The following is a 14,323-nucleotide window of genomic DNA, read 5'->3' as shown; positions in this document are numbered from 1 at the left end:
TGCAGTGGTGACTCTTTTGTTCAATGTGGGCATCTCTTTAATACAGCATCTGGTTTTCTAAGTCTGTCTCCTGTCAATATTTGAGTCTTAAGTTCGCTCACTACATAAAATTATCGGGATGGGGATCTCAGGCAGAAAATCCCCAACACGTGTAATGTAATTAGTGCCATTGTCTTCTTAAATGTGCAGTCAAAGACAAATGTTTTGGCTGCTAGTTTGTAAGAAAAATGCAAGTTAACTTTCTGGAGGCTGGTATCCACTCTAGTGGCCAAGATCCATGGTCCAACACACGGCAGGATGACCCACCGACCCCCTCCTGCAGACAGGAGACGGAGGAGAAGAAACAACAAAATGGAGGAAATGGTATTTTAAAAACTGATTTTTGAATGTTTGGAATGCGCAGACATCCTGCTTATTCCCAAATGCACCCGCGGTACATTTTTACCCGAGGCCAAATTATGGCAATCGGGTATTACGAACAGTTTCTATCTGTCCATCCGTCCGACCGTCTGTCTGTCTGTGCTCAACATAGGTCCAGTCCTACTCCTGCCAGGATCTTCAAATTCACAGGGAACATTGTTGGGACACAGACCTTGGACAACATTTCAAAGATGGCTAATCTTGACCTATTTCCAGAGGTCAAAAGGTCACATTGTTTCCTATTTTTATTCTCATACGGCTGAATGGATTTTAACATTGTGTTGCATTCAGCCTTGATGATTTTGTGACAGTGGCGGCTCCAGAGGTTTTTTCTGTAGGTGCTTTGGGGGGAGGGGCATTTTTGTGAGGGTGCTATGAAATAAGGCCTTGTGTGTCATGATGGCTTTCTGCTGCACCTCTGCCACGTTCATCACGGCACACATAGCCACGTTCTCATCTGTGCCAGTCACAAGCGACCTACAGAATGAACAAAATCACACACAAAACTAAGCTACTGTTCAATAGAAATATCCACAGACCTGCACATGTAACCTGCAGCCTGAAGGGGAAAAAAGCCAACAGCAGGCAGAGGAGAAAATCTTTCACCGATCATTGATGTCTTCATAACAGCACAATGTGCCTGTTGTTGTTGTTGTTGTTGAGAGTAAAAGCAAAAGTGTTTTGGTCGCTGTCCAGGGCCTGTGTTCTCTGAGGGTTCATTGTCAGGTCACTGGTATGCTCTTCCCCACTGCTGTTCCTCAGGTAGTTCTTTAGACGACGCAGATTTCACTTCTTTCCAGTTCCACTCGTGGAACCGATCCATTTCAACTTGAAACCGACAACACACACGACAGTACAGCGACATCATCATGACATCATCGACTGTGAAGTCATTGAACGTCATGTTCACACATATGAAGAATTAGGTCAAAGGTCAAATATGATTCCATTCAGTTTGTGTAAAACAATCAGTTCTGATTATGAATGTTTATTTTCTTTCATGAGTGAAATATTTATCTAATCACATAAATCTGAAAACATCAGATTTGCTTCTTACTCACAACAATTCTCAAAGGATGATGTCATAAATGGTAAAATAAAATGGTAAATGGACTGCATTTATATAGCGCTTTTTGTTAAAGATTTTGTGTATATTTTTTATCACTGTTAAACATTTGTACCTTTGTCTTCGTTCTGATAAAATGTTATTGTGCTGTTTTGCACCTGTCTTAACGTAACCCTGAGAATGTACTTGTTATTATTACACTGATAGCACAACTTTGTTTTTGTAGCCACTAACGACTGGGAGTGAAGCATGCTGGGATCATTCTGAACTGGGAGTGAAGAGCTGGAGGTTATTTTGACCTTATGCTGCACAAATGCTTACTGTACAAAACAGGACACTCCAAGCTTTTGCAGAACAGATGATAAGTGCAAACAGAGGAGCCTGCAAGAACAGAATGTGCTGACCGTCAATGATAAGATTAAACAAAAAGAAGCGAAATTGTTTCTCCACACAGCTGCAATCATTGGCATAAGCGCCATGAGATGTTTTGTATTACGGGAGGAAACTTGTCATGCATGTTCCCCCCACCTTTAGGACAAGTTTCACAATGTGGGTAGGGCTTTCTCCTAATAAAAAGAGTGAGCATGCGCAGCAGTTCTCAGTGCTCTCAGTGGTACTACGTGTACGGACTGTCTGCACTCCTCGCGAGCTAAATTTGACTTTCTGTCTCACTGGTGTTTCTTGACTCTGTTTGTCTTGTTAAAGGTTTTAAGAATGTTTGGAGGAGAAAATACCCAACATGGACTGGGGGCTCGTCCGGGATCTCAACAACACCGGAGGTGTCCGGCGGAGGTCGTCAAGTTCAGATAAAATCCTTGGCCAAGGTCCGATCGATTGATCGTGTCTGCAATTGTCGACCGCCGTTGGCATCGTCTGGTTGACGAGATTTTCCCGAAGAAGACAGACAGGAGGTCGAGTCAGTGAGTAGAATTTCTTTGTAACAGTACTGAGTGAGTGGTGATCAGATCACATAAACAGTTAAACTCCGCAAGCGATGACATAGAATCATCTGTTAATGAAACACAGTTAAATTCTGCGAGGAGGTCGGACTCCTCTACGATGGCGAGGAACGCACGTAGTTAAATTCCGAAGGAGGGTGTGGACTCCTCTGTTTATATACGCGTACCGGTAGGGAATAAAAGTGTGAAAGTGTAATTCTTTGGACAAAGTAAGTGACAACCGTGTGTGGAAGCAGAGGCAAGTGATTCCGCTTCCTACGGGGAGGTGAAAGGAATCAACCACACGACGGACTGTTAATTGTCACGTCCAAAGAAAGTGAAAACTTCAGATTTAGAACACCCTAGGTGTGCCCCCGTCTGAAGTCCAAATTATAACAAAGAATAATAAAAATGGGGGGAAAGACATCTAAAAAGAAAGAAAATTTATCAACTGACGACTGGAAATTTATGGAAGCAAAAAATCCAAAAGCAACAAAGAAATTGGAGACCTGGATAAATAAACATGACTTTGACGGACGACTGAACCTGACCAGTATTCAGAAACTGAAGGAGGAGTTAGAACAGGAACATAAAGGTGATGAGAAAAAGAAGGAAAAAGAAAGGGGTAGGTAAGGCAGAGGAAGATGTGATAATTCAACATAAAGAACCTGAACAACCTCAGAAACCACCGACGGCTGGACCGTCGACAACAACGCATTTGTACCCTCCTCTACCGGATGATGATGTGCCGCCACCGCAGTATGATATGGCAGTGCGACCTAAAGTAAAAAGTGAAAAACAAGAAAAGCCACAAACACGCAGTCGAACAAAAGTGCCTACAGCTCCTCCCACGAGGAGGGACGCAGTGACCAAGAAGGTGCCTATCCTTTGATAGAAGTACCAAATCCTCGTGCAGGAACTCCAGGGCACCGACCAACCATGCTCGTATATCGAACATGGAATGCTGATGATATCAAAGCAGCAGTCGACATGATACCATCACCACATGTCGTTATTGATGGATTCATGCAAGATATAGAAAATATTAGAGTCAGGTACGCGGAGACTGGAATCCTGCAGACCAGGTTGGCGTACCGTTGCCACATGATGATCCAGTCTTCCAAACACGAGTGGAAGCTATGATTACACGAGCAAAAGGTGTGTTAGGACCAAAAATAAATTATACTGAAATTACCAGGACAACTCAGAAAGAAGGAGAGCCATGGACGGAGTTTAGATGCAGATTTGAGAGTGTATTTAGGGTCCATAGTGGCATATTGCCAGGTACACCAGTGTATGAACAACAATTAAAAAACGCTCTGATCCAGCACTCCAATAAGGATATAAAAGCTTGGATACAGAACCATTGGATTGGATTGCCAACAGGCACATTGGAAGAAACACATACCCACTGTTGTCATGGAGAAGAAGTCTTAAAGCAGAAAAAGACAGGAAACAGTGACAAAGGAGTGTATGTAGCACAAGGAGATGATGAAATATATTACCAATATAAGTAAGTGAAGCAAACATTAGTGTCATCCACAGTTTTGGCACTACCGGACTATAGTAAACCATTCATTCAAACAGTAGATTGTAAGAATAAGTTCATGACTAGTGTTTTGGTACAAGCATATGGTTCAAAATTAAGGCCAGTCGTCTACTACTCATCTAAACTGGATGCAGTGGCAAGTGCTCTACCACCATGTGTGCGAGCTGTTATTGCAGCCTCCATGGCTGTTCAAAGTAGCAGTAATGTTGTTCTATTCCATCAGCTGACATTGAAAGTTCCACATGCAGTTTCAGCACTTCTGTTGCAAACAAACTTTTTTTTTTCAATCTGGATATGCTGTTGTCACAAATTCAGAAGTATTGGATTCTACTTCATTGCCATCGTCATTCTCGGCGCAAGCAGCTGAATTAGTTGCTTTAACTGCAGCTTGTCATTTGTTTAAAGGAAAAGCTGTGACAATCTATACGGACAGCCAGTACGCTTTCAGCACAGTGCATGTGTTTGCAAAATTGTGGGAAGAGCGTGGGATGGTGACGTCGTCTGGAAAACCGGTGACTCATGCCACTCTTCTAACTGCACTACTGAAAGCTGTCAAATTGCCAAAACAGATTGCTATATGCAAATGTGCGGCTCACACCAAAGGCTCTGATGTCGTTTCAAAAGGAAATGATTTCGCTGACTAAACCGCAAAGGCAGCAGCAGCTTCTTCTGTTTTTGTTGTACAGGAAACCGCTCCAGATTTGCATTTAGATCACACACTGCTTGCTGACATGCAACAACAGGCACCTGAAAAGGGAAAACAAATGTGGTTAAACAAAGGAGCTACATTCGCAAATGATTTGTACTCATGACCACAAAAGAAACCCATATTGCCAAAAAATATGTTTAAATGGGCAGCTATCATGAGCCATGGCGTGACGCATGTCTCATCAGGGGGTATGATATCGCAATTACAATCTATTTTTTGTCTTTATGGGTTTGATGCATATGCAAAACAGCATTGTAGAGCATGCATGACATGTGCAAAACACAACTCACAAGGCAATTTGAGACCCCAAAGAGGCAAATTTCCAACACCACAATATCCCTTTCAAGTGATTCATATGGACTATATACAGTTGAGTAAACATGAAGGGAAGGAATTTTGTTTAGTTATAATTGATGCCTTCTCAAAATGGGTAGAATTGTTCCCCACAAAACATGCAGATGCACTTACAGTGGCTAAAGCATTGTGCAAAGACATCATTCCACGATTTGGAATACCAGAAACAGTCTATTCAGATAATGGAGCGCACTTTGTTAATACAATAGTGCAACATGTAGGAGAAGCGCTACAGATTAATCTCAAAAATCACTGTGCTTATCATCCACAAAGTGCCGGATTAGTGGAAAGGATGAATGGGACAGTAAAAAACAGACTTAGAAAGACAATGGAGGAAACAGGCAGACCATGGACACATTGCATAGATTTGGTGAAGATGTACATAAACATAACTTGTACCACGGGTTTGACACCTTATGAAACATTGTTTGGAAGAAAATATCGACTACCATATTATGGGCAAATTTGGGATGTACCTGAGGAAGCCACTTTAGCAGATTACATGAGAAAGGTGTTAGAAAGACAACGAGGGAGAGTTTCAAACACTGATGATCCCATTTCTCCACAGGATGACCCTAAAGTGGTACCTGGAGACTGGGTGTTGATAAGAAGCATCAAGAGAAAACACTGGCATTCACCTAAGTGGGAAGGGCCCCATCAAGTACTACTCACAACACCCACAGCCTTGAAAATTGGGGAAAGAAGTACATGGATTCATTTAACTCACTGTAAGAAAGTCATTTCTGCAGACACAGACAAACAGTAAGAACAGTAGGATAAGACTAGTAATAGTGTGTGAGCTTGGTGTTAAGATCCAGGTTAGACACGAAAGCTAGCAGAAGACATTAAGAAACCACTGTTCTGAACATAGGTGTGCTGTAGTGTGGAGAAATGACGAAAGTAAAAAACAAAAAGAACGAGGGTCCCTGGACTCCATGGACAGTCCTTATTATGCTACCTTTCTTTTTCGGATTGGGCTTATTATTGAAAGCCATAAGCACAGGACACGATAAGGGACACATCAACAAACTGAATAGGCCAAAAAGAGAGGACAAAGGCCCCAATCCACTTATACCTGTAGGGCATCGATGTAGTAAACAAAGAGCATATCAATTTGGTGTACAGGCCTGCTTTCCCCGAAATGCTTCAGTAGTAATCAAAGTCCCTTTTACATCCTTGACACGGACACAGGATGATCAACAGGGATCATGGTATAGTGGCAGGACAAAGGGTGCATCCATAAGAAATACAAAAGACATGAAAACAGATGACTGGTTCCTAGTAACTACAGGAATTAGTGGACAAAATAACAATTGGCTTTTAATGGCAGAACAAGCAGGACTAGCTACAAAGAAGGACTGTGTTGTATGTATGGGACCCAGACCTATATTACAGGTAATACCGGCAGCATTAAACACAGACTGTCTGTTGACTGTAATGAAACAGACATACATTGCAACAAACAACTATTGTTCTAAGTGGGACAAGATCTATCCATTGACCAAATTGACTAAGATTAAACCTTTATTTTCAAGCAAAGTTGGGCATGCTAACTATACATGTGTAAACTTGACAGGGACAAGTAAGACTTTGGGTAGCTTAAACCACACTGCCTGGTGTAAGGATGTGGTCCATAGTAATTCCACATTCAAACCTGTCAGTAGGAGTGATATATGGTGGTGGTGTGGTGATAACAGAATCTTTGACAGACTGCCAAGAAATGTGTCAGGTTATTGTGCATTAATATCATTATTGTTACCAGTTAAAGCCATACCCATGACCCCTGAAGAAGTTATGACATATGCAGCCTCTCTCATTCCTGAAGACTGGCAGAAAGGCATAACCAGACATAGAGTAAAAAGAGATTGGAAAGGAGTGGGAGATCCAACATATATTGATGCGATAGGAGTCCCCAGAGGAGTGCCTGACGAGTATAAACTGGCTGATCAGATAGCAGCTGGATTCGAATCCTCCATCTGTTGGTGGTGTTCAATTAATAAGAACGTAGACAGAATAAACTACATCCACTACAATGTACAGAAATTAGGAAATTGGACTGAGGAAGGATTTAAGGCTGTCCATTCACAGTTAGCAGCCACATCCCTTATGGCCTTCCAGAACCGGATTGCTCTGGATATGTTGTTGGCAGAGAAAGGAGGTGTTTGTGCCATGTTCGGAGAACAATGCTGCACATTCATTCCCAACAACACAGCTGCAGATGGCAGCCTCACTCAAGCCATCGACGGTCTGAGGACGTTGAACAGGAAGATGAAAGAGCACAGTGGAGTAAACACCGAAGGCTGGGATTGGTGGCTGGAAGGGATGGGAAAATGGAGGTCTTTGATTTCTTCACTATTAGTGTCTATAGCAGTATTTGCTGCGATTCTGACATTGTGTGGATGTTGTTGTATTCCGTGTATACGTGGACTTATTAATCGAATGATTACAACAGCACTAGGGCCAGGAATGCCCACTTCAGCAGCATACCCTCTCCTCGGACCCGAAGCCGGGGACGATGACGAGGATGAAGATGGCCACAATGATGACTGGGAGCAAGGAGTTCCTGAACTTTTCCCTGACCAAACTAAGTATGATGACCCAGACACCGATGATGATGAAGACGATGACATAACCTCTGGGGTGTAAGCCTGTAGAACATACCATGATGAACCTCTTAGTGAAAATCTCAAGAAAGAAGTGCTAAGCTAGGTGATAACTACTATATGTTTAACAAGCGATAACAGGAGGGAAATGTTAAAGATTTTGTGTATATTTTTATCACTGTTAAACATTTGTACCTTTGTCTTCGTTCTGATAAAATGTTATTGTGCTGTTTTGCACCTGTCTTAACGTAACCCTGAGAATGTACTTGTTATTATTACACTGATAGCACAACTTTGTTTTTGTAGCCACTAACGACTGGGAGTGAAGCATGCTGGGATCATTCTGAACTGGGAGTAAAGAGCTGGAGGTTATTTTGACCTTATGCTGCACAAATGCTTACTGTACAAAACAGGACACTCCAAGCTTTTGCAGAACAGATGATAAGTGCAAACAGAGGAGCCTGCAAGAACAGAATGTGCTGACCGTCAATGATAAGATTAAACAAAAAGAAGCGAAATTGTTTCTCCACACAGCTGCAATCATTGGCATAAGCGCCATGAGATGTTTTGTATTACGGGAGGAAACTTGTCATGCATGTTCCCCCCACCTTTAGGACAAGTTTCACAATGTGGGTAGGGCTTTCTCCTAATAAAAAGAGTGAGCATGCGCAGCAGTTCTCAGTGCTCTCAGTGGTACTACGTGTACGGACTGTCTGCACTCCTCGCGAGCTAAATTTGACTTTCTGTCTCACTGGTGTTTCTTGACTCTGTTTGTCTTGTTAAAGGTTTTAAGAATGTTTGGAGGAGAAAATACCCAACACTTTTCCATCTGCATCAGATGCTCAAAGCGCTTTACACATCAAAGCCTCACATTCACCCTGATATGAGGCTGCTGCCATGCAAGGCCCCCACTACACACCGGGAGCAACTAGGGGATTAAGGACCTTGCCCAAGGGCCCTTAGTGATTTCCCGGTCAGGCTGGAATTTGAACTGAGGATCAACTGGTCAACCTGACCAACCTGATTTGGTCAACCCCCTTCATAAGTATATTGTATTGGCATTATGTTTTGCCAGCAAAAAAACAACTGCCATTCATTTTCAATCAAAGCAGGTGTTTCACAATGACAAGAGACAAGTGGTTGCTATGCCGCCACCTGGGCGGGGCCAAAATAGACAAGGTCTCTTTTATGCAAATGCTGCGACAAACCAACTGAAGTCCACATGATAGAGGTGGGTGATACCGGGAATTTTGGTATTGATCTGATACCAAGTAAATACAGGTCCAGTATCGCCGATACCGATATGATACTTTTTCATATTTAAGCTTCATAGATCCAAAGGATCCAAAAGACCTAGGATAGAATTTCGCCAAACATTGTACGTAACAACAAAATACTTTATTATCACAATCAACATTTTTGTTTAAAAAAATATCACTCAACACAACTTAAAACAACAATACAAGGGTGCGCTGCTTCGTGTTGTGTGACACAGTGCAGCGCTGCTCTTACAGACAGAGAGTAGACTTTGATGAATCTGTGTGCGCAGCAGTCAGTGCGTACGGGAGAGAAAAAAGCTTGAGTATTGATCTTTTTACACGACGATCGTTCAATATCAATACCAGCGTTGGTATCGATATTATCGATATTACGATCGATCCTCCCACCTCTACCACATGATGGCATGGTAATAGTTAGTTGTTGTTGATTATATTTCTAGTTATTTTTAATAAAATTCATGTTTAAACTGTAAAACATCAAGTCTCAATTACATTAATCTGTCACAAGGTTTTGATAATGAAATATTAGAAGTCATTGTCACTTTTATGTGTATATCAACACATCTCCAAAAAAAATAAAAAATAATTGACCATCAGAGTACCATCAGTCATATCCCTGAATCATAATGAACATCAGCCCAGTCTTTCTTTCGTGATCCCGTCACAAAATGAGTCACATTTTCGTGATGCATTTTTATTTATTTATTTATTTTTACAATTTCTAACCCCACCCCTTCCCCAAACCCAAACCATAACCCCCCACAGACACACATACCGTCACAAAGTGAATTTGTGTATCCCGTCACGATCCTTTAGTGTCGGGGACCCTAAACTGTTCTTTTGGATGCTGTTTTTGTACCAAATGATGATGACAATCACCTGTTTGTAAGATCACTATGATTTAACTTTATTTGTCTTTTCATTTATTTATTCATTTATTTCTGCTCCATTTCTTTGAATGTGTTTCAGGCCTGAAAAGCAGGAATGAATGTATGTTAATAAATGAAATGATGTTGACCACAAAAAAAATTAACATTATGAGTTCATATTATCTGTACTGAAATAGAAGTTAAAGAAAAGTGAGAATCAGTTTTTGAATTTGTTTTTCTATAGTATGCGCTTTTCATCCCATCTGATTTGGGGTTATACATTTCTTTTTATCTCTCTCTGTGTTCAAAGGTATTTGAAGGTAAAATGATGTGCACTGATCACTCACTGAAGACCCCAAACTATTTTGTTTGTGAACTCTTCTATGTAACTTTTCACATATTTGTATTTTTTTTAAAAAACAGACCCAGTCCAATGTGATCCAGCTGTGGGAGGAAAAAAAAAAAAAGGAAAAAAAAATCACAAATCACATTTTAATAAATCTGTAGCTTCTCAGGAATAATCTAGTCCAGATATGACAAGTCTTGGTACAGCGAGTTTTGCTGTGGACCCAGTCTAACATGGTCCAGATATGAAGGGAAAAAACCAGCAGAGAAATTAGGGAATAACGCCCTTGTGTCTGATGATTTACGGACGTTAATGCTGGATTTTACAATTGTAAATAGAGTTTTATGGCTGTCGTGTCCCCCCCCCCCCCCCAACACAGCTGGCGTGTGGGTTGGGGGGGGGGCACACTTGCATAAAATGCTTATATGTATGTACAGATCTGATCACATGGGGACTGGACAGCGAGGTCTCATCGCACACAGCACGGGGAGGGGCCTGTCAGCTGATCACAGCACACTGACAGCTGGATGACGGCTCAGTGCACACATTACACACACAGAAACCACCGCCAGGACAGTTATACAAATAATTACAACAATGCCTACCTACACAATTATATAACAAACAACGAAAATGAATTAATACATAACACAGACTGAGACGTTGGTCTGGGATGGGGGTGGCATGTCCACGCACAGCTGCGGCTGTAAAGATCTCTGCTCCTGGACATCCCAGTTTGAGAATACTTTCTGTGTTTGGAAGGACATGAACTTACAACATTCTTCCGTGAGGCGTGTGTCTCTGCCTGCTGTTCTCGTGGAAATATATAAAACATCTTTCGCCTTTACGCTGGGCTGCCACGGCCGCACACAGTGCACCTCACCCATGTCTTTTTTGATTTCAGGCATTTTTCTGCACTGATTACATGCCAGTGATGGTAGTGCAGTGGTAAAGTTTCCATCTGGTAATCAGATGGACACTTTTATGTATTATTTATAGCAACCCAGTGATATTCACTAAGTATACAGCTGTTTTTTATTTTATTGTTCTCCACATCAGCAGTGTGATGTGGTGCAGCTGCTCACTCTGTTCCTGCTCGAAAGACATCGTCGCGTGCATGACCCGTCGCACCAGGATCGCGTATGCCTGTCCGTTTGGGGCGATGTTTTCGTGGTTCACTCATACGCTGTTTCGCCGTGAGTCACCCTGAGTTGTACTTATTCGTACTATGTGTGAAGGGGCGCTAAGGGAAAAATGTAGAATTAATGTCTCCACACTGGATTTTCCCTGAACTTTCCCCTTAACTGCAGACTCAGAACCTAACTTCAGTTTCAGGTTTCACTGTGGAGTGGAAGAGCAGATCTTCTTAAAAATATGTGAAATTTCACCCACAGTTTGCTGAAAGGCACATGTCGGCTTCAAGCCTAGATTTGGTTCATATTTATTATGTCTTAAAATCCCTTCCTTTTCTCTCTGAAGCCAGTACTGGTGACACAATAGATGAAAGTTGCATGATGTCCAGTTTCTCCAGTCACATCCAAAGAAGCCAAGAACTCTGAAGGCTTTTTTAAATATCAGCTTGACCTCCAGACAGATTTACCACAAAGGACCAAACTATTTGTTTTTCTTCATGACACAATCAGTCACTTGGGAATGTTCAGGAATCTTGATTTTCTGTGAATTCAAAGGTTCTTAATCACTGTGAGATACATATATTTTGTATTTATTTTATTTTATTTATTTATCCTTTATTTATACAGGCAATCCCTTGAGACTCAGCGCCTCATTTGCAAGAGAGACCTGTGTCACATATACAAATTACAACATTTCCAGTTTTATATCTGTATTGTTTTAATGTTGGCATCTGAAAACGTTTTCATGGCTGTTTCATATATATATATGTATATTTATTTGAAATGTCACATAATGTTTGCTCAGACGTTTCTGCCATAATGAACATACTGCCTTTCTTCTTACAGTCAGTACTACTTGTATAATATGAATTCACAGTTTTTTATTATTATTATTATTTGTCTTTTTCAGTGTCAAAGTTGCCAGTAAAATCTATTCTTGTACCGACTGCAGCTGTTGTAGGATGTGCGTTTGTCTTTATGGTGTTCATACGGTTTCGAAATTCAAATGTCAAGAGGGAGAAAAAGAGCGAGGAGAAGAGACGTGAGAGTGAAGCTGATGTCCAGCCAACAGAACAGGTAGGAGAACAGTTCCACAGTCTGATCTGAAGGAGACCTCAACCAGGAAGGTCTCATCAGAGAGGGAGGTGAAGAAGGACATACAGAGTTTACAGTCCAGAGTTTACAGTCTGTTGGAGCTCCTGGTGGAGCAAGTCAGCAGGTCAGAAGGAGCGAGGTGAATTAGTGACACACAGACACACTCCAGTCTCTGATGACCACCAGAGGACAACTAAAGATCTACAGTAATGTGTCTCTGTGTTTGAAGGCTGTGGAGGGAGGAACTGGACATTTATCAGGACACTTATGTCTACCATCTCCTCGCCATGGTAACCAGAATCCAGAAAGCTTTCAGTAGTTTGGATGAAATGATTCCATGAAGGTGGACTTATGGTGTAAATACAAATGTCACATGACTACATGTTTGTCTTTGTTTCAGGTCTGGCAGGTCAACGTCAGCATGAAAATGAGAGATATTGAGTTTGAAGCTCGAAGGAGACTCATCTCACGAGCGGCCCGAATGCCATCTTTTCAGTGAGTCACATCAACTCATGTCTTTACAAAGTCCAGTCAGAGGGATTCTGAAGTGTTTTAAAATATAACTTTATCTTACAGACATGCTGAGACCAGCACGATGGCTCAGGACATCGCCAGGAGTCTGATGGAGATGCCTCAGGAGGAGTTCAGCTCCAGACTCTTCGGCCCGTGGGAGGTAATGATGGAGGTTGTGCTGAAAGTCCTGCAGAGCTTCTGGCCTCATCCTTCAGGACTCTTCCACAGCATCATGCCCTCACTGCACCTCAGCAACATGGCTGTTAGTGTCACCAAGGCGGTTTTGGACTGGCTCTCCCCCACTCTGTCCACCATGCACCATAAGGTCACATTCTCCCGCTCTGACAGGGACCACAAGGTTCTGTCCATCCAGGAAAAGGTCAGACAGCTGTACGACAAAGACGTGCTGGAGGAGGAGCTGTACTCCTTCTCTCCAGAGGTGCTGTCCACCTTCGTGGAGGTGACAGTGTGCGAGATCAGGCGGCTGTTTTATAAATAATAAATGAATATTTTGTGTTACAGTCAGCAGCCTGTAGTTTAAAATCCTGGTCAGGATTTTAAGGATGTTGTTTAAAATATGTTAAGAAATGAATGCGACGGAACCAATGCTGGAAAATATAAATGTACTTCTTAAACAACAATGAAAATGTTTTCAGATGCCAACATTAAAACAATACGGACAAAAAATATCGGTGTCTCACAGTGATTTGGAGTATTTGAATGAACAGAAAATCAGCAAGAATCCTGAACATTCACTGATTGTGTCATGAAGAAAAACAAACAGTTTGGTCCTGTGTGGTAAATCTGTCTGGAGGACAAGCCGATTTTAAAAAAAGCCGTCTTTGGATGTGACTGGAGAAACTGGACATCATGCAGCTTTCATCAGTTGTGTCACCAGTGATGGCTTCAGAGCAGCAAAGGGAGGGATTTTAATACATAAACATGAACTAAATCTGTACATACTTATGTACATGTTATTATTGGAATACATGTTATTTATTGGAATATAATATATAAGATATACCTTACTGAATTTTCATGTGATTTATTAGTATTTTTTTATTTTTGATAATTTAGCAAAAAAAAAAAATAAATAAATAAAAACATTTTTCATGTTGTCATTATGGGGTGTTGTGAGTAGAATTTTGAGGGGAATTTTTTTTCTCCATTTTGGAATTAGGCTGTAACACAACAAAATGTTGAAAAGGTAAAGCGCTGTGAATTCTTTCCAGATGCACTGTGTGGCTATTTTGCCAACGTGTCATAAGTTTAAAGTTCATAGCAATAACTCCAGCTACCAGCGCTCTTCTTTGATGCTACAGAGTTAGCATCATTTTTGTCCATCCCTTTGTTGATGACTTTGCTTCTCTTAATGCTGTCTGGCATTTACTAGGACAAATTTACCAGATGCTCATACCACTCTAATCATCTCTTTTATGGTCTTACTC

The sequence above is a fragment of the Thalassophryne amazonica genome, chromosome 1, assembly GCF_902500255.1.
Source record: "Thalassophryne amazonica chromosome 1, fThaAma1.1, whole genome shotgun sequence".
Taxonomy (NCBI): Eukaryota; Metazoa; Chordata; class Actinopteri; order Batrachoidiformes; family Batrachoididae; genus Thalassophryne; species Thalassophryne amazonica.
This window is presented reverse-complemented; position numbering follows the sequence as displayed.